The sequence below is a fragment of the Apteryx mantelli genome, unplaced genomic scaffold (assembly GCF_036417845.1).
Source record: "Apteryx mantelli isolate bAptMan1 unplaced genomic scaffold, bAptMan1.hap1 HAP1_SCAFFOLD_44, whole genome shotgun sequence".
In the NCBI taxonomy this organism is placed as follows: Eukaryota; Metazoa; Chordata; class Aves; order Apterygiformes; family Apterygidae; genus Apteryx; species Apteryx mantelli.
This window is the reverse complement of record NW_027118782.1, coordinates 878,341-899,002: the sequence shown is the minus strand read 5'-3', so window position 1 is coordinate 899,002 and position 20,662 is coordinate 878,341.

Sequence of the window (20,662 nt, the reverse complement as noted above, 5' to 3'; positions counted from 1 at the left end):
CCACAAGTGACATCACAACCACAAACTGCAGCCACAGGACCAGCATTGGCCTATCAGGCACTCAGCCACAAGGGACATCACAAACACAAACTCCACCCACGTGACCAGCACTGGCCTATCAGGCACTGATCCGCAAATGACATCACAACAACAAACTGCACCCACGTGACCAGCACTGGCCTATCAGGCACTGAGCCACAAGTGACATCACAACCACAAACTCTATCCACATGACCAGCACTGGCCTATCAGGCACTGAGCCACAAGTGACATCACAATCACAAACTCGACCCACATGAACAGCACTGGCCTATCAGGCACTGAGCCACAAGTGACATCACAAACACAAACTGCAGCCATGTGACCAACACTGGCCTATCAGGCCCTGAGCCACAAGTGACATCACAACCACAAACTGCAGCCACGTGTCCAGCACTGGCCTATCAGGCACTGAGCCACAAGTGACATCACAAACACAAACTCCACCCACATCACCAGCACTGGCCTATCAGGCACTGAGCCACAAGTAACATCACAAACACAAACTGCACCCACATGACCAGCACTGGCCTATCAGGCACTGAGCCACAAGTGACATCACAAACACAAACTGCAGCCATGTGACCAACACTGGCCTATCAGGCCCTGAGCCACAAGTGACATCACAACCACAAACTGCACCCACATGACCAGCACTGGCCTATCAGGCACTGAGCCACAAGTGACATCACAAACACAAATTGCACCCACATGACCAGCACTGGCCTATCAGGCACTGAGCCACAAGTGACATCACAAACACAAACTCCACCCACACCACCAGCACTGGCCTATCAGGCACTGATCCGCAAATGACATCACAACAACAAACTGCACCCACGTGACCAGCACTGGCCTATCAGGCACTGAGCCACAAGTGACATCACAACAACAAACTGCACCCACATCACCAGCACTGGCCTATCAGGCACTGAGCCACAAGTGACATCACAACCACAAAATGCACCCACGTGACCAGCACTGGCCTATCAGGCACTGAGCCACAAGTGACATCACAAACACAAACTCCACCCACATCACCAGCACTGGCCTATCAGGCACTGATCCGCAAATGACATCACAACAACAAACTGCACCCACGTGACCAGCACTGCCCTATCAGGCACTCAGCCACAAGTGACATCACAACCACAAACTGCACCCACATGACCAGCACTGGCCTATCAGGCAGTGAGCCACAAGTGACATCATAAACACAAACTCCACCCACATCACCAGCACTGGCCTATCAGGCACTGAGCCACAAGTGACATCACAACCACAAACTCCACCCACATCACCAGCACTGGCCTATCAGGCACTGAGCCACAAGTAACATCACAACCACAAACTGCACCCACATGACCAGCACTGGCCTATCAGGCACTAAGCAACAAGTGACATCACAAACACAAACTCCACCCACGTGACCAGCACTGGCCTATCAGGCACTGAGCCACAAGTGACATCACAAACACAAACTGCAGCCATGTCACCAACACTGGCCTATCAGGCTCTGAGCCACAAGTGACATCACAACCACAAACTGCACCCACATCACCAGCACTGGCCTATCAGGCACTGAGCCACAAGTGACATCACAACCACAAACTGCAGCCACATCACCAGCACTGGCCTATCAGGCACTGAGCCACAAGTAACATCACAACCACAAACTGCACCCACATGACCAGCACTGGCCTATCAGGCACTGAGCCACAAGTGACATCACAACCACAAACTCTATCCACATGACCAGCACTGGCCTATCAGGCACTGAGCCACAAGTGACATCACAAACACAAACTGCAGCCATGTGACCAACACTGGCCTATCAGGCCCTGAGCCACAAGTGACATCACAACCACAAACTGCAGCCACATGACCAGCACTGGCCTATCAGGCACTGAGCCACAAGTGACATCACAACCACAAACTGCACCCACATGACCAGCACTGGCCTATCAGGCACTGAGCCACAAGTGACATCACAACCACAAACTGCAGCCACATCACCAGCACTGGCCTATCAGGCACTGAGCCACAAGTGACATCACAAACACAAACTCCACCCACGTGACCAGCACTGGCCTATCAGGCACTGATCCGCAAATGACATCACAACAACAAACTGCACCCACGTGACCAGCACTGGCCTATCAGGCACTCAGCCACAAGTGACATCACAAACACAAACTGCACCCACATCACCAGCACTGGCCTATCAGGCTCTGAGCCACAAGTGACATCACAAACACAAACTCCACCCACGTGACCAGCACTGGCCTATCAGGCACTGATCCGCAAATGACATCACAACAACAAACTGCACCCACGTGACCAGCACTGGCCTATCAGGCACTGAGCCAGAAGAGACATCACAACCACAAACTCCACCCACAGGACCAGCAGTGGCCTATCAGGCACTGAGCCACAAGTAACATCACAACCACAAACTGCACCCACATGACCAGCACTGGCCTATCAGGCACTCAGCCACAAGTGACCTCACAACCACAAACTGCACCCACATCACCAGCACTGGCCTATCAGGCACTGAGCCACAAGTGACATCATAAAAACAAACTCCACCCACATCACCAGCACTGGCCTATCAGGCACTGAGCCACAAGTGACATCACAACCACAAACTCCACCCACATCACCAGCACTGGCCTATCAGGCCCTGAGCCACAAGTGACATCACAAACACAAACTCCACCCACGTGACTAGCACTGGCCTATCAGGCACTGATCCGCAAATGACATCACAACAACAAACTCCACCCACGTGACCAGCACTGGCCTATCAGGCACTGATCCGCAAATGACATCACAACAACAAACTGCACCCACGTGACCAGCACTAGCCTATCAGGCACTGAGCCACAAGTGACATCACAAACACAAACTCTATCCACATGACCAGCACTGGCCTATCAGGCACTGAGCCACAAGTGACATCAAAACCACAAACTGCACACACAGGACCAGCACTGGCCTATCAGGCCCTGAGCCACAAGTGACATCACAACCACAAACTGCACCCACATGACCAGCACTGGCCTATCAGGCACTGAGCCACAAGTGACATCACAACCACAAACTCCACCCACATCACCAGCACTGGCGTATCAGGCACTGAGCCACAAGTAACATCACAAACACAAACTCCACCCACATCACCAGCACTGGCCTATCAGGCACTGAGCCACAAGTGACATCACAAAAACAAACTCCACCCACATGACCAGCACTGGCCTATCAGGCACTGATCCGCAAATGACATCACAACAACAAACTGCACCCACGTGACCAGCACTGGCCTATCAGGCACTCAGCCACAAGTGACATCACAAACACAAACTGCACACAAAGGACCAGCACTGGCCTATCAGGCCCTGAGCCACAAGTGACATCACAACCACAAACTGCACCCACATGACCAGCACTGGCCTATCAGGCACTGAGCCACAAGTGACATCACAAAAACAAACTCCACCCACATGACCAGCACTGGCCTATCAGGCACTGATCCGCAAATGACATCACAACAACAAACTGCACCCACGTGACCAGCACTGGCCTATCAGGCTCTGAGCCACAAGTGACCTGACAACCACAAACTGCACCCACAGGACCAGCACTGGCCTATCAGGCACTGAGCCACAAGTGACATCACAACCACAAACTGCAGCCATGTGACCAACACTGGCCTATCAGGCTCTGAGCCACAAGTGACATCACAACCACAAACTGCACCCACATGAACAGCATTGGCCTATCAGGCACTGAGCCACAAGTGACATCACAAACACAAACTGCACACACAGGACCAGCACTGGCCTATCAGGCACTCAGCCACAAGTGACGTCACAAATATAAACTGCAGCCACATGACCAGCACTGGCCTATCAGGCACTGAGCCACAAGTGACATCACAAACACAAACTGCAGCCATGTCACCAACACTGGCCTATCAGGCTCTGAGCCACAAGTGACCTGACAACCACAAACTGCACCCACATGACCAGCACTGGCCTATCAGGCACTGAGCCACAAGTGACATCACAATCACAAACTGCACCCACATGACCAGCACTGGCCTATCAGGCACTGAGCCACAAGTGACATCACAACCACTAACTCTATCCACATGACCAGCACTGGCCTATCAGGCACTGAGCCACAAGTGACATCACAAACACAAACTCCACCCACATCACCAGCACTGGCCTATCAGGCACTGATCCGCAAATGACATCACAACCACAAACTGCACCCACGTGACCAGCACTGGCCTATCAGGCACTGAGCCACAAGTGACATCACAACCACAAACTCTATCCACATGACCAGCACTGGCCTATCAGGCACTGAGCCACAAGTGACATCACAAACACAAACTCTATCCACATGACCAGCACTGGCCTATCAGGCTCTGAGCCACAAGTGACATCACAAACACAAACTGCACCCACACGAACAGCATTGGCCTATCAGGCACTGAGCCACAAGTGACATCACAAACACAAACTCCACCCACAGGACCAGCAGGGCCCTGTCAGGCACTGAGCCACAAGTGACCTCACAGCCACAAACTGCAGCCACATCACCAGCACTGGCCTATCAGGCACTGAGCCACAAGTGACCTCACAACCACAAACTGCACCCACATCACCAGCACTGGCCTATCAGGCACTGAGCCACAAGTGACATCACAACCACAAACTCCACCCACATCATCAGCACTGTTCTATCAGGCACTGAGCCACAAGTGACATCACAAACACAAAATGCACCCACAGGACCAGCAATATCCTATCAGGCACTCAGCCACAAGTGACATCACAAACACAAACTGCAGCCACGTGACTAGCACTGGTCTACCAGGCACTGAGCCAGAAGAGACATCACAACCACAAACTCCACCCACATGACCAGCAGTGGCCTATCAGGCACTGAGCCACAAGAGACATCACAACCATAGACTCCACCCACATCACCAGCACTGGCCTATCAGGCACTGAGCCACAAGTGACATCACAAACACAAACTGCAGCCATGTGACCAGCACTGGCCTATCAGGCACTCAGCCACAAGTGACCTCACAACCACAAACTGCAGCCATGTGACCAGCACTGGCCTATCAGGCACTGAGCCACAAGTGACCTCACAGCCACAAACTGCAGCCACATCACCAGCACTGGCCTATCAGGCACTGAGCTACAAGTGACATCACAACCTCAAACTGAACCCACGTGACCAGCACTGGCCTATCAGGCACTCAGCCACAAGTGACATCACAACCACAAACTGCAGCCACAGGACCAGCATTGGCCTATCAGGCACTGAGCCACAAGTGACATCACAACCACAAACTCCACCCACATCACCAGCACTGGCCTATCAGGCACTGAGCCACAAGTGACATCATAAAAACAAACTCCACCCACATCACCAGCACTGGCCTATCAGGCACTGAGCCACAAGTGACATCACAACCACAAACTCCACCCACACCACCAGCACTGGCCTATCAGGCACTGATCCGCAAATGACATCACAACAACAAACTGCACCCACGTGACCAGCACTGGCCTATCAGGCACTGAGCCACAAGTGACATCATAAAAACAAACTCCACCCACATCACCAGCACTGGCCTATCAGGCACTGAGCCACAAGTGACATCACAACCACAAACTGCAGCCACATGACCAGCACTGGCCTATCAGGCACTGAGCCACAAGGGACATCACAAACACAAACTCCACCCACGTGACCAGCACTGGCCTATCAGGCACTGATCCGCAAATGACATCACAACAACAAACTGCACCCACGTGACCAGCACTGGCCTATCAGGCACTGAGCCACAAGTGACATCACAACCACAAACTCGACCCACATGAACAGCACTGGCCTATCAGGCACTGAGCCACAAGTGACATCACAAACACAAACTGCAGCCATGTGACCAACACTGGCCTATCAGGCCCTGAGCCACAAGTGACATCACAACCACAAACTGCAGCCACGTGTCCAGCACTGGCCTATCAGGCACTGAGCCACAAGTGACATCACAAACACAAACTCCACCCACATCACCAGCACTGGCCTATCAGGCACTGAGCCACAAGTAACATCACAAACACAAACTGCACCCACATGACCAGCACTGGCCTATCAGGCACTGAGCCACAAGTGACATCACAAACACAAACTGCAGCCATGTGACCAACACTGGCCTATCAGGCCCTGAGCCACAAGTGACATCACAACCACAAACTGCACCCACATGACCAGCACTGGCCTATCAGGCACTGAGCCACAAGTGACATCACAAACACAAATTGCACCCACATGACCAGCACTGGCCTATCAGGCACTGAGCCACAAGTGACATCACAAACACAAACTCCACCCACACCACCAGCACTGGCCTATCAGGCACTGATCCGCAAATGACATCACAACAACAAACTGCACCCACGTGACCAGCACTGGCCTATCAGGCACTGAGCCACAAGTGACATCACAACAACAAACTGCACCCACATCACCAGCACTGGCCTATCAGGCACTGAGCCACAAGTGACATCACAACCACAAAATGCACCCACGTGACCAGCACTGGCCTATCAGGCACTGAGCCACAAGTGACATCACAAACACAAACTCCACCCACATCACCAGCACTGGCCTATCAGGCACTGATCCGCAAATGACATCACAACAACAAACTGCACCCACGTGACCAGCACTGCCCTATCAGGCACTCAGCCACAAGTGACATCACAACCACAAACTGCACCCACATGACCAGCACTGGCCTATCAGGCAGTGAGCCACAAGTGACATCATAAACACAAACTCCACCCACATCACCAGCACTGGCCTATCAGGCACTGAGCCACAAGTGACATCACAACCACAAACTCCACCCACATCACCAGCACTGGCCTATCAGGCACTGAGCCACAAGTAACATCACAACCACAAACTGCACCCACATGACCAGCACTGGCCTATCAGGCACTAAGCAACAAGTGACATCACAAACACAAACTCCACCCACGTGACCAGCACTGGCCTATCAGGCACTGAGCCACAAGTGACATCACAAACACAAACTGCAGCCATGTCACCAACACTGGCCTATCAGGCTCTGAGCCACAAGTGACATCACAACCACAAACTGCACCCACATCACCAGCACTGGCCTATCAGGCACTGAGCCACAAGTGACATCACAACCACAAACTGCAGCCACATCACCAGCACTGGCCTATCAGGCACTGAGCCACAAGTAACATCACAACCACAAACTGCACCCACATGACCAGCACTGGCCTATCAGGCACTGAGCCACAAGTGACATCACAACCACAAACTCTATCCACATGACCAGCACTGGCCTATCAGGCACTGAGCCACAAGTGACATCACAAACACAAACTGCAGCCATGTGACCAACACTGGCCTATCAGGCCCTGAGCCACAAGTGACATCACAACCACAAACTGCAGCCACATGACCAGCACTGGCCTATCAGGCACTGAGCCACAAGTGACATCACAACCACAAACTGCACCCACATGACCAGCACTGGCCTATCAGGCACTGAGCCACAAGTGACATCACAACCACAAACTGCAGCCACATCACCAGCACTGGCCTATCAGGCACTGAGCCACAAGTGACATCACAAACACAAACTCCACCCACGTGACCAGCACTGGCCTATCAGGCACTGATCCGCAAATGACATCACAACAACAAACTGCACCCACGTGACCAGCACTGGCCTATCAGGCACTCAGCCACAAGTGACATCACAAACACAAACTGCACCCACATCACCAGCACTGGCCTATCAGGCTCTGAGCCACAAGTGACATCACAAACACAAACTCCACCCACGTGACCAGCACTGGCCTATCAGGCACTGATCCGCAAATGACATCACAACAACAAACTGCACCCACGTGACCAGCACTGGCCTATCAGGCACTGAGCCAGAAGAGACATCACAACCACAAACTCCACCCACAGGACCAGCAGTGGCCTATCAGGCACTGAGCCACAAGTGACATCACAACCATAGACTCCACCCACATCACCAGCACTGGCCTATCAGGCACTCAGCCACAAGTGACCTCACAACCACAAACTGCAGCCACAGGACCAGCAATGTCCCATCAGGCACTGAGCCACAAGTGACCTCACAACCACAAACTGCACCCACATCACCAGCACTGGCCTATCAGGCACTGAGCCACAAGTAACATCACAACCACAAACTGCACCCACATGACCAGCACTGGCCTATCAGGCACTCAGCCACAAGTGACCTCACAACCACAAACTGCACCCACATCACCAGCACTGGCCTATCAGGCACTGAGCCACAAGTGACATCATAAAAACAAACTCCACCCACATCACCAGCACTGGCCTATCAGGCACTGAGCCACAAGTGACATCACAACCACAAACTCCACCCACATCACCAGCACTGGCCTATCAGGCCCTGAGCCACAAGTGACATCACAAACACAAACTCCACCCACGTGACTAGCACTGGCCTATCAGGCACTGATCCGCAAATGACATCACAACAACAAACTCCACCCACGTGACCAGCACTGGCCTATCAGGCACTGATCCGCAAATGACATCACAACAACAAACTGCACCCACGTGACCAGCACTAGCCTATCAGGCACTGAGCCACAAGTGACATCACAAACACAAACTCTATCCACATGACCAGCACTGGCCTATCAGGCACTGAGCCACAAGTGACATCAAAACCACAAACTGCACACACAGGACCAGCACTGGCCTATCAGGCCCTGAGCCACAAGTGACATCACAACCACAAACTGCACCCACATGACCAGCACTGGCCTATCAGGCACTGAGCCACAAGTGACATCACAACCACAAACTCCACCCACATCACCAGCACTGGCGTATCAGGCACTGAGCCACAAGTAACATCACAAACACAAACTCCACCCACATCACCAGCACTGGCCTATCAGGCACTGAGCCACAAGTGACATCACAAAAACAAACTCCACCCACATGACCAGCACTGGCCTATCAGGCACTGATCCGCAAATGACATCACAACAACAAACTGCACCCACGTGACCAGCACTGGCCTATCAGGCACTCAGCCACAAGTGACATCACAAACACAAACTGCACACAAAGGACCAGCACTGGCCTATCAGGCCCTGAGCCACAAGTGACATCACAACCACAAACTGCACCCACATGACCAGCACTGGCCTATCAGGCACTGAGCCACAAGTGACATCACAAAAACAAACTCCACCCACATGACCAGCACTGGCCTATCAGGCACTGATCCGCAAATGACATCACAACAACAAACTGCACCCACGTGACCAGCACTGGCCTATCAGGCACTCAGCCACAAGTGACATCACAAACACAAACTCCACCCACGTGACCAGCACTGGCCTATCAGGCACTGATCCGCAAATGACATCACAACAACAAACTGCACCCACGTGACCAGCACTGGCCTATCAGGCACTGAGCCACAAGTGACATCACAACCACAAACTGCACACACAGGAGGAGCACTGGCCTATCAGGCACTGAGCCACAAGTGACATCACAACCACAAACTCCACCCACATCACCAGCAGTGGCCTATCAGGCACTGAGCCACAAGTGACATCACAACCATAGACTCCACCCACATCACCAGCACTGGCCTATCAGGCACTCAGCCACAAGTGACCTCACAAACACAAACTGCAGCCACAGGACCAGCAATGTCCCATCAGGCACTGAGCCACAAGTGACCTCACAACCACAAACTGCACCCACATGACCAGCACTGGCCTATCAGGCCCTGATCCACAAGTGACATCACAACCACAAACTCTATCCACATGACCAGCACTGGCCTATCAGGCACTGAGCCACAAGTGACATCACAACCACAAACTCCACCCACATCACCAGCACTGGCCTATCAGGCACTGAGCCACAAGTGACATCACAAACACAAACTGCAGCCACAGGACCAGCACTGGCCTATCAGGCACTGAGCCACAAGTGACATCACAAACACAAACTCCACCCACGTGACCAGCACTGGCCTATCAGGCACTGAGCCACAAGTGACATCACAATCACAAACTGCAGCCATGTCACCAACACTGGCCTATCAGGCTCTGAGCCACAAGTGACATCACAACCACAAACTGCACCCACATGACCAGCACTGGCCTATCAGGCACTGAGCCACAAGTGACATCACAACCACAAACTGCAGCCACATGACCAGCACTGGCCTATCAGGCACTGAGCCACAAGTAACATCACAACCACAAACTGCACCCACATGACCAGCACTGGCCTATCAGGCACTGAGCCACAAGTGACATCACAACCACAAACTCTATCCACATGACCAGCACTGGCCTATCAGGCACTGAGCCACAAGTGACATCACAAACACAAACTGCAGCCATGTGACCAACACTGGCCTATCAGGCCCTGAGCCACAAGTGACATCACAACCACAAACTGCACCCACATGACCAGCACTGGCCTATCAGGCACTGAGCCACAAGTGACATCACAACCACAAACTGCACCCACATGACCAGCACTGGCCTATCAGGCACTGAGCCACAAGTGACATCACAACCACAAACTGCAGCCACATCACCAGCACTGGCCTATCAGGCACTGAGCCACAAGTGACATCACAAACACAAACTCCACCCACGTGACCAGCACTGGCCTATCAGGCACTGATCCGCAAATGACATCACAACAACAAACTCCACCCACGTGACCAGCACTGGCCTATCAGGCACTCAGCCACAAGTGACATCACAAACACAAACTGCACCCACATCACCAGCACTGGCCTATCAGGCACTGAGCCACAAGTGACATCACAACCACAAACTGCACCCACATCACCAGCACTGGCCTATCAGGCACTCAGCCACAAGTGACATCACAAACACAAACTGCACCCACATCACCAGCACTGGCCTATCAGGCACTGAGCCACAAGTGACATCACAAACACAAACTCCACCCACGTGACCAGCACTGGCCTATCAGGCACTGATCCGCAAATGACATCACAACAACAAACTGCACCCACGTGACCAGCACTGGCCTATCAGGCACTGAGCCAGAAGAGACATCACAACCACAAACTCCACCCACAGGACCAGCAGTGGCCTATCAGGCACTGAGCCACAAGTGACATCACAACCATAGACTCCACCCACATCACCAGCACTGGCCTATCAGGCACTGAGGCACAAGTGACCTCACAACCACAAACTGCAGCCACAGGACCAGCAATGTCCCATCAGGCACTGAGCCACAAGTGACCTCACAACCACAAACTGCACCCACATCACCAGCACTGGCCTATCAGGCACTGAGCCACAAGTGACATCACAAACACAAACTCTATCCACATGACCAGCACTGGCCTATCAGGCACTGAGCCACAAGTGACATCAAAACCACAAACTGCACACACAGGACCAGCACTGGCCTATCAGGCACTGAGCCACAAGTGACATCACAACCACAAACTGCACCCACATGACCAGCACTGGCCTATCAGGCACTGAGCCACAAGTGACATCACAACCACAAACTGCAGCCACATGACCAGCACTGGCCTATCAGGCACTGAGCCACAAGTGACATCACAAACACAAACTGCAGCCGTGTGACCAACACTGGCCTATCAGGCACTGAGCCACAAGTGACATCACAACCACAAACTGCACCCACATCACCAGCACTGGCCTATCAGGCACTGAGCCACAAGTGACATCACAACCACAAACTCCACCCACATCACCAGCACTGGCCTATCAGGCACTGAGCCACAAGTGACATCACAAACACAAACTCCACCCACGTGACCAGCACTGGCCTATCAGGCACTGATCCGCAAATGACATCACAACAACAAACTGCACCCACGTGACCAGCACTGGCCTATCAGGCACTGATCCGCAAATGACATCACAAACACAAACTGCAGCCACATCACCAGCACTGGCCTATCAGGCACTGAGCCACAAGTGACATCACAAACACAAACTCCACCCACATCACCAGCACTGGCCTATCAGGCACTGAGCCACAAGTGACATCATAAAAACAAACTCCACCCACATCACCAGCACTGGCCTATCAGGCACTGAGCCACAAGTGACATCACAACCACAAACTGCAGCCACAGGACCAGCACTGGCCTATCAGGCACTGAGCCACAAGTGACATCACAAACACAAACTCCACCCACGTGACCAGCACTGGCCTATCAGGCACTGATCCGCAAATGACATCACAACAACAAACTGCACCCACGTGACCAGCACTGGCCTATCAGGCACTCAGCCACAAGTGACATCAAAACCACAAACTGCACACACAGGACCAGCACTGGCCTATCAGGAACTGAGCCACAAGTAACATCACAACCACAAACTCTATCCACATGACCAGCACTGGCCTATCAGGCACTGAGCCACAAGTGACATCACAATCACAAACTCGACCCACATGAACAGCACTGGCCTATCAGGCACTGAGCCACAAGTGACATCACAAACACAAACTGCAGCCATGTGACCAACACTGGCCTATCAGGCCCTGAGCCACAAGTGACATCACAAACACAAACTGCAGCCACGTGACCAGCACTGGCCTATCAGGCACTGAGCCACAAGTGACATCACAAACACAAACTCCACCCACATCACCAGCACTGGCCTATCAGGCACTGAGCCACAAGTAACATCACAAACACAAACTGCACCCACATGACCAGCACTGGCCTATCAGGCACTGAGCCACAAGTGACATCACAAACACAAACTGCAGCCATGTGACCAACACTGGCCTATCAGGCACTGAGCCACAAGTGACATCACAATCACAAACTGCAGCCATGTCACCAACACTGGCCTATCAGGCTCTGAGCCACAAGTGACATCACAACCACAAACTGCACCCACATCACCAGCACTGGCCTATCAGGCACTGAGCCACAAGTGACATCACAACCACAAACTGCAGCCACATGACCAGCACTGGCCTATCAGGCACTGAGCCACAAGTAACATCACAACCACAAACTGCACCCACATGACCAGCACTGGCCTATCAGGCACTGAGCCACAAGTGACATCACAACCACAAACTCTATCCACATGACCAGCACTGGCCTATCAGGCACTGAGCCACAAGTGACATCACAAACACAAACTGCAGCCATGTGACCAACACTGGCCTATCAGGCCCTGAGCCACAAGTGACATCACAACCACAAACTGCACCCACATGACCAGCACTGGCCTATCAGGCACTGAGCCACAAGTGACATCACAACCACAAACTGCACCCACATGACCAGCACTGGCCTATCAGGCACTCAGCCACAAGTGACATCACAACCACAAACTGCAGCCATGTGACTAGCACTGGTCTACCAGGCACTGAGCCACAAGTGACATCACAAACACAAACTGCAGCCACTTCACCAGCACTGGCCTATCAGGCACTCAGCCACAACAGACATCACAAACACAAATTGCAGCCACATGACCAGCACTGGCCTATCAGGCACTGAGCCACAAGTGACATCACAAACACAAACTCCACCCACATCACTAGCACTGGACTATCAGGCACTGAGCCACAAATGACATCACAACCACAAACTGCAGCCATGTGACCAACACTGGCCTATCAGGCACTGAGCCACAAGTGATATCACAAACACAAACACCACCCACAGGACCAGCATGACCTATCAGGCACTGAGCCACAAGTGACCTCACAACGACAAAATGAACCCACGTGACCAGCACTGGCCTATCAGGCACTGAGCCACAAGTGACATCACAAACACAAACTGCAGCCATGTGACCAACACTGGCCTATCAGGCCCTGAGCCACAAGTGACATCACAAACACAAACTGCACCCACATCACCAGCACTGGCCTATCAGGCACTGAGCCACAAGTGACATCACAACCACAAACTCCACCCACATCACCAGCACTGGCCTATCAGGCACTCAGCCACAAGTGACATCACAAACACAAACTGCACCCACATCACCAGCACTGGCCTATCAGGCACTGAGCCACAAGTGACATCACAAACACAAACTCCACCCACGTGACCAGCACTGGCCTATCAGGCACTGATCCGCAAATGACATCACAACAACAAACTGCACCCACGTGACCAGCACTGGCCTATCAGGCACTGAGCCAGAAGAGACATCACAACCACAAACTCCACCCACAGGACCAGCAGTGGCCTATCAGGCACTGAGCCACAAGTGACATCACAACCATAGACTCCACCCACATCACCAGCACTGGCCTATCAGGCACTGAGGCACAAGTGACCTCACAACCACAAACTGCAGCCACAGGACCAGCAATGTCCCATCAGGCACTGAGCCACAAGTGACCTCACAACCACAAACTGCACCCACATCACCAGCACTGGCCTATCAGGCACTGAGCCACAAGTAACATCACAACCACAAACTGCACCCACATGACCAGCACTGGCCTATCAGGCACTCAGCCACAAGTGACATCACAACCACAAACTGCAGCCACAGGACCAGCATTGGCCTATCAGGCACTGAGCCACAAGTGACATCACAACCACAAACTCCACCCACATCACCAGCACTGGCCTATCAGGCACTGATCCGCAAATGACATCACAACAACAAACTGCACCCACGTGACCAGCACTAGCCTATCAGGCACTGAGCCACAAGTGACATCACAAACACAAACTCTATCCACATGACCAGCACTGGCCTATCAGGCACTGAGCCACAAGTGACATCAAAACCACAAACTGCACACACAGGACCAGCACTGGCCTATCAGGCACTGAGCCACAAGTGACATCACAACCACAAACTGCACCCACATGACCAGCACTGGCCTATCAGGCACTGAGCCACAAGTGACATCACAACCACAAACTGCAGCCACATGACCAGCACTGGCCTATCAGGCACTGAGCCACAAGTGACATCACAAACACAAACTGCAGCCGTGTGACCAACTCTGGCCTATCAGGCACTGAGCCACAAGTGACATCACAACCACAAACTGCACCCACATCACCAGCACTGGCCTATCAGGCACTGAGCCACAAGTGACATCACAACCACAAACTCCACCCACATCACCAGCACTGGCCTATCAGGCACTGAGCCACAAGTGACATCACAAACACAAACTCCACCCACGTGACCAGCACTGGCCTATCAGGCACTGATCCGCAAATGACATCACAACAACAAACTGCACCCACGTGACCAGCACTGGCCTATCAGGCACTCAGCCACAAGTGACCTCACAAGGACAAAATTAACCCACGTGACCAGCACTGGCCTATCAGGCACTCAACCACAAGTGACATCACAACCACAAACTGCAGCCACAGGACCAGCAATATCCTATCAGGCACTCAGCCACAAGTGACATCACAAACACAAACTGCAGCCACATCACCAGCACTGGCCTATCAGGCACTGAGCCACAAGTGACATCACAAACACAAACTCCACCCACATCACCAGCACTGGCCTATCAGGCACTGAGCCACAAGTGACATCATAAAAACAAACTCCACCCACATCACCAGCACTGGCCTATCAGGCACTGAGCCACAAGTGACATCACAACCACAAACTGCAGCCACATGACCAGCACTGGCCTATCAGGCACTGAGCCACAAGTGACATCACAAACACAAACTCCACCCACGTGACCAGCACTGGCCTATCAGGCACTGATCCGCAAATGACATCACAACAACAAACTGCACCCACGTGACCAGCACTGGCCTATCAGGCACTCAGCCACAAGTGACATCAAAACCACAAACTGCACACACAGGACCAGCACTGGCCTATCAGGAACTGAGCCACAAGTAACATCACAACCACAAACTCTATCCACATGACCAGCACTGGCCTATCAGGCACTGAGCCACAAGTGACATCACAATCACAAACTCGACCCACATGAACAGCACTGGCCTATCAGGCACTGAGCCACAAGTGACATCACAAACACAAACTGCAGCCATGTGACCAACACTGGCCTATCAGGCCCTGAGCCACAAGTGACATCACAAACACAAACTGCAGCCACGTGACCAGCACTGGCCTATCAGGCACTGAGACACAAGTGACATCACAAACACAAACTCCACCCACATCACCAGCACTGGCCTATCAGGCACTGAGCCACAAGTAACATCACAAACACAAACTGCACCCACATGACCAGCACTGGCCTATCAGGCACTGAGCCACAAGTGACATCACAAACACAAACTCCACCCACGTGACCAGCACTGGCCTATCAGGCACTGATCCGCAAATGACATCACAACAACAAACTGCACCCACGTGACCAGCACTGGCCTATCAGGCACTGAGCCACAAGTGACATCACAACCACAAACTGCACCCACATCACCAGCACTGGCCTATCAGGCACTGAGCCACAAGTGACATCACAAACACAAACTCCACCCACGTGACCAGCACTGGCCTATCAGGCACTGAGCCACAAGTGACATCACAAACACAAACTCCACCCACGTGACCAGCACTGGCCTATCAGGCACTGATCCGCAAATGACATCACAACAACAAACTGCACCCACATCACCAGCACTGGCCTATCAGGCACTGAGCTACAAGTGACATCACAACCTCAAACTGAACCCAGGTGACCAGCACTGGCCTATCAGGCACTCAGCCACAAGTGACATCACAACCACAAACTGCACCCACATGACCAGCACTGGCCTATCAGGCCCTGAGCCACAAGTGACATCACAACCACAAACTCTATCCACATGACCAGCACTGGCCTATCAGGCACTGAGCCACAAGTGACATCACAACCACAAACTGCACTCACATAGCCAGCACTGGCCTATCAGGCACTCAGGCACAAGTGACATCACAAACACAAACTCCACCCACATCACCAGCACTGGCCTATCAGGCACTGAGCCACAAGTGACATCACAAACACAAATTGCAGCCACATCACCAGCACTGGCCTATCAGGCACTGAGCCACAAGTGACATCACAAACAAAAACTGCACCCACATGACCAGCACTGGCCTATCAGGCACTGAGCCACAAGTGACATCACAAACACAAACTCCACCCACGTGACCAGCACTGGCCTATCAGGCACTGATCCGCAAATGACATCACAACAACAAACTGCACCCACGTGACCAGCACTGGCCTATCAGGCACTGAGCCACAAGTGACATCAAAACCACAAACTGCACACACAGGACCAGCACTGGCCTATCAGGCACTGAGCCACAAGTGACATCACAACCACAAACTCTATCCACATGACCAGCACTGGCCTATCAGGCACTGAGCCACAAGTGACATCACAATCACAAACTCGACCCACATGAACAGCACTGGCCTATCAGGCACTGAGCCACAAGTGACATCACAAACACAAACTGCAGCCATGTGACCAACACTGGCCTATCAGGCACTGAGCCACAAGTGACATCACAACCACAAACTGCAGCCACATGACCAGCACTGGCCTATCAGGCACTGAGCCACAAGTGACATCACAACCACAAACTCCACCCACATCACCAGCACTGGCCTATCAGGCACTGAGCCACAAGTAACATCACAACAACAAACTGCAGCCACATGAACAGCACTGGGCTATCAGGCACTGAGCCACAAGTGACATCACAAACACAAACTGCAGCCATGTGACCAACACTGGCCTATCAGGCCCTGAGCCACAAGTGACATCACAACCACAAAATGCACCCACATGACCAGCACTGGCCTATCAGGCACTGAGCCACAAGTGACATCACAACCACAAACTGCAGCCACATCACCAGCACTGGCCTATCAGGCACTGAGCCACAAGTGACATCACAAACACAAACTCCACCCACGTGACCAGCACTGGCCTATCAGGCACTGATCCGCAAATGACATCACAACAACAAACTGCACCCACGTGACCAGCACTGGCCTATCAGGCACTGAGCCACAAGTGACATCACAAACACAAACTGCACACAAAGGACCAGCACTGGCCTATCAGGCCCTGAGCCACAAGTGACATCACAACCACACACTGCACCCACATGACCAGCACTGGCCTATCAGGCACTGAGCCACAAGTGACATCACAAACACAAACTGCAGCCGTGTGACCAACACTGGCCTATCAGGCCCTGAGCCACAAGTGACATCACAAACACAAACTCCACCCACGTGACCAGCACTGGCCTATCAGGCACTGATCCGCAAATGACATCACAACAACAAACTGCACCCACGTGACCAGCACTGGCCTATCAGGCACTGAGCCAGAAGAGACATCACAACCACAAACTCCACCCACATGACCAGCAGTGGCCTATCAGGCACTGAGCCACAAGTGACATCACAACCATAGACTCCACCCACATCACCAGCACTGGCCTATCAGGCACTCAGCCACAAGTGACCTCACAACCACAAACTGCAGCCACAGGACCAGCAATGTCCCATCAGGCACTGAGCCACAAGTGACATCACAACCACAAACTGCACCCACATGACCAGCACTGGCCTATCAGGCACCGAGCTACAAGTGACATCACAACCTCAAACTGAACCCACGTGACCAGCACTGCCCTATCAGGCACTCAGCCACAAGTGACATCACAACCACAAACTGCACCCACATGAACAGCACTGGCCTCTCAGGCACTGAGCCACAAGTGACATCACAACCACAAACTGCACCCACATGACCAACACTGGCCTATCAGGCACTGAGCCACAAGTGACATCACAAACACAATCTCCACCCACGTGACCAGCACTGGCCTATCAGGCACTGAGCCACAAGTGACATCACAAACACAAACTCCACCCACACCACCAGCACTGGCCTATCAGGCACTGATCCGCAAATGACATCACAACAACAAACTGCACCCACGTGACCAGCACTGGCCTATCAGGCTCTGAGCCACAAGAGACCTGACAACCACAAACTGCACCCACAGGACCAGCACTGGCCTATCAGGCACTGAGCCACAAGTGACATCACAAACACAAACTGCAGCCATGTGACCAACACTGGCCTATCAGGCTCTGAGCCACAAGTGACATCAGAACCACAAACTGCACCCACATGAACAGCATTGGCCTATCAGGCACTGAGCCACAAGTGACATCACAAACACAAACTGCACACACAGGACCAGCACTGGCCTATCAGGCACTCAGCCACAAGTGACGTCACAACCACTAACTCTATCCACATGACCAGCACTGGCCTATCAGGCACTGAGCCACAAGTGACATCACAAACACAAACTCCACCCACATCACCAGCACTGGCCTATCAGGCACTGATCCGCAAATGACATCACAACCACAAACTGCACCCACGTGACCAGCACTGGCCTATCAGGCACTCAGCCACAAGTGACATCACAACCACTAACTCTATCCACATGACCAGCACTGGCCTATCAGGCACTGAGCCACAAGTGACATCACAAACACAAACTCCACCCACGTGACCAGCACTGGCCTATCAGGCACTGAGCCACAAGTAACATCACAACCACAAACTGCACCCACATGACCAGCACTGGCCTATCAGGCACTCAGCCACAAGTGACATCACAACCACAAACTGCAGCCACAGGACCAGCATTGGCCTATCAGGCACTGAGACACAAGTGACATCACAACCACAAACTCCACCCACATCACCAGCACTGGCCTATCAGGCACTGAGCCACAAGTGACATCACAACCACAAACTCCACCCACATCACCAGCACTGGCCTATCAGGCACTGAGCCACAAGTGACATCACAAACACAAACTCCACCCACGTGACCAGCACTGGCCTATCAGGCACTGATCCGCAAATGACATCACAACAACAAACTGCACCCACGTGACCAGCACTGGCCTATCAGGCACTCAGCCACAAGTGACATCAAAACCACAAACTGCACACACAGGACCAGCACTGGCCTATCAGGCACTGAGCCACAAGTGACATCACAACCACAAACTCTATCCACATGACCAGCACTGGCCTATCAGGCACTGAGCCACAAGTGACATCACAATCACAAACTCGACCCACATGAACAGCACTGGCCTATCAGGCACTGAGCCACAAGTGACATCACAAACACAAACTGCAGCCATGTGACCAACACTGGCCTATCAGGCACTGAGCCACAAGTGACATCACAACCACAAACTGCACCCACATGACCAGCACTGGCCTATCAGGCACTGAGCCACAAGTGACATCACAACCACAAACTCCACCCACATCACCAGCACTGGCCTATCAGGCACTGAGCCACAAGTAACATCACAACAACAAACTGCACCCACATGACCAGCACTGGCCTATCAGGCACTCAGCCACAAGTGACATCACAAACACAAACTGCACCCACTTCACCAACACTGGCCTATCAGG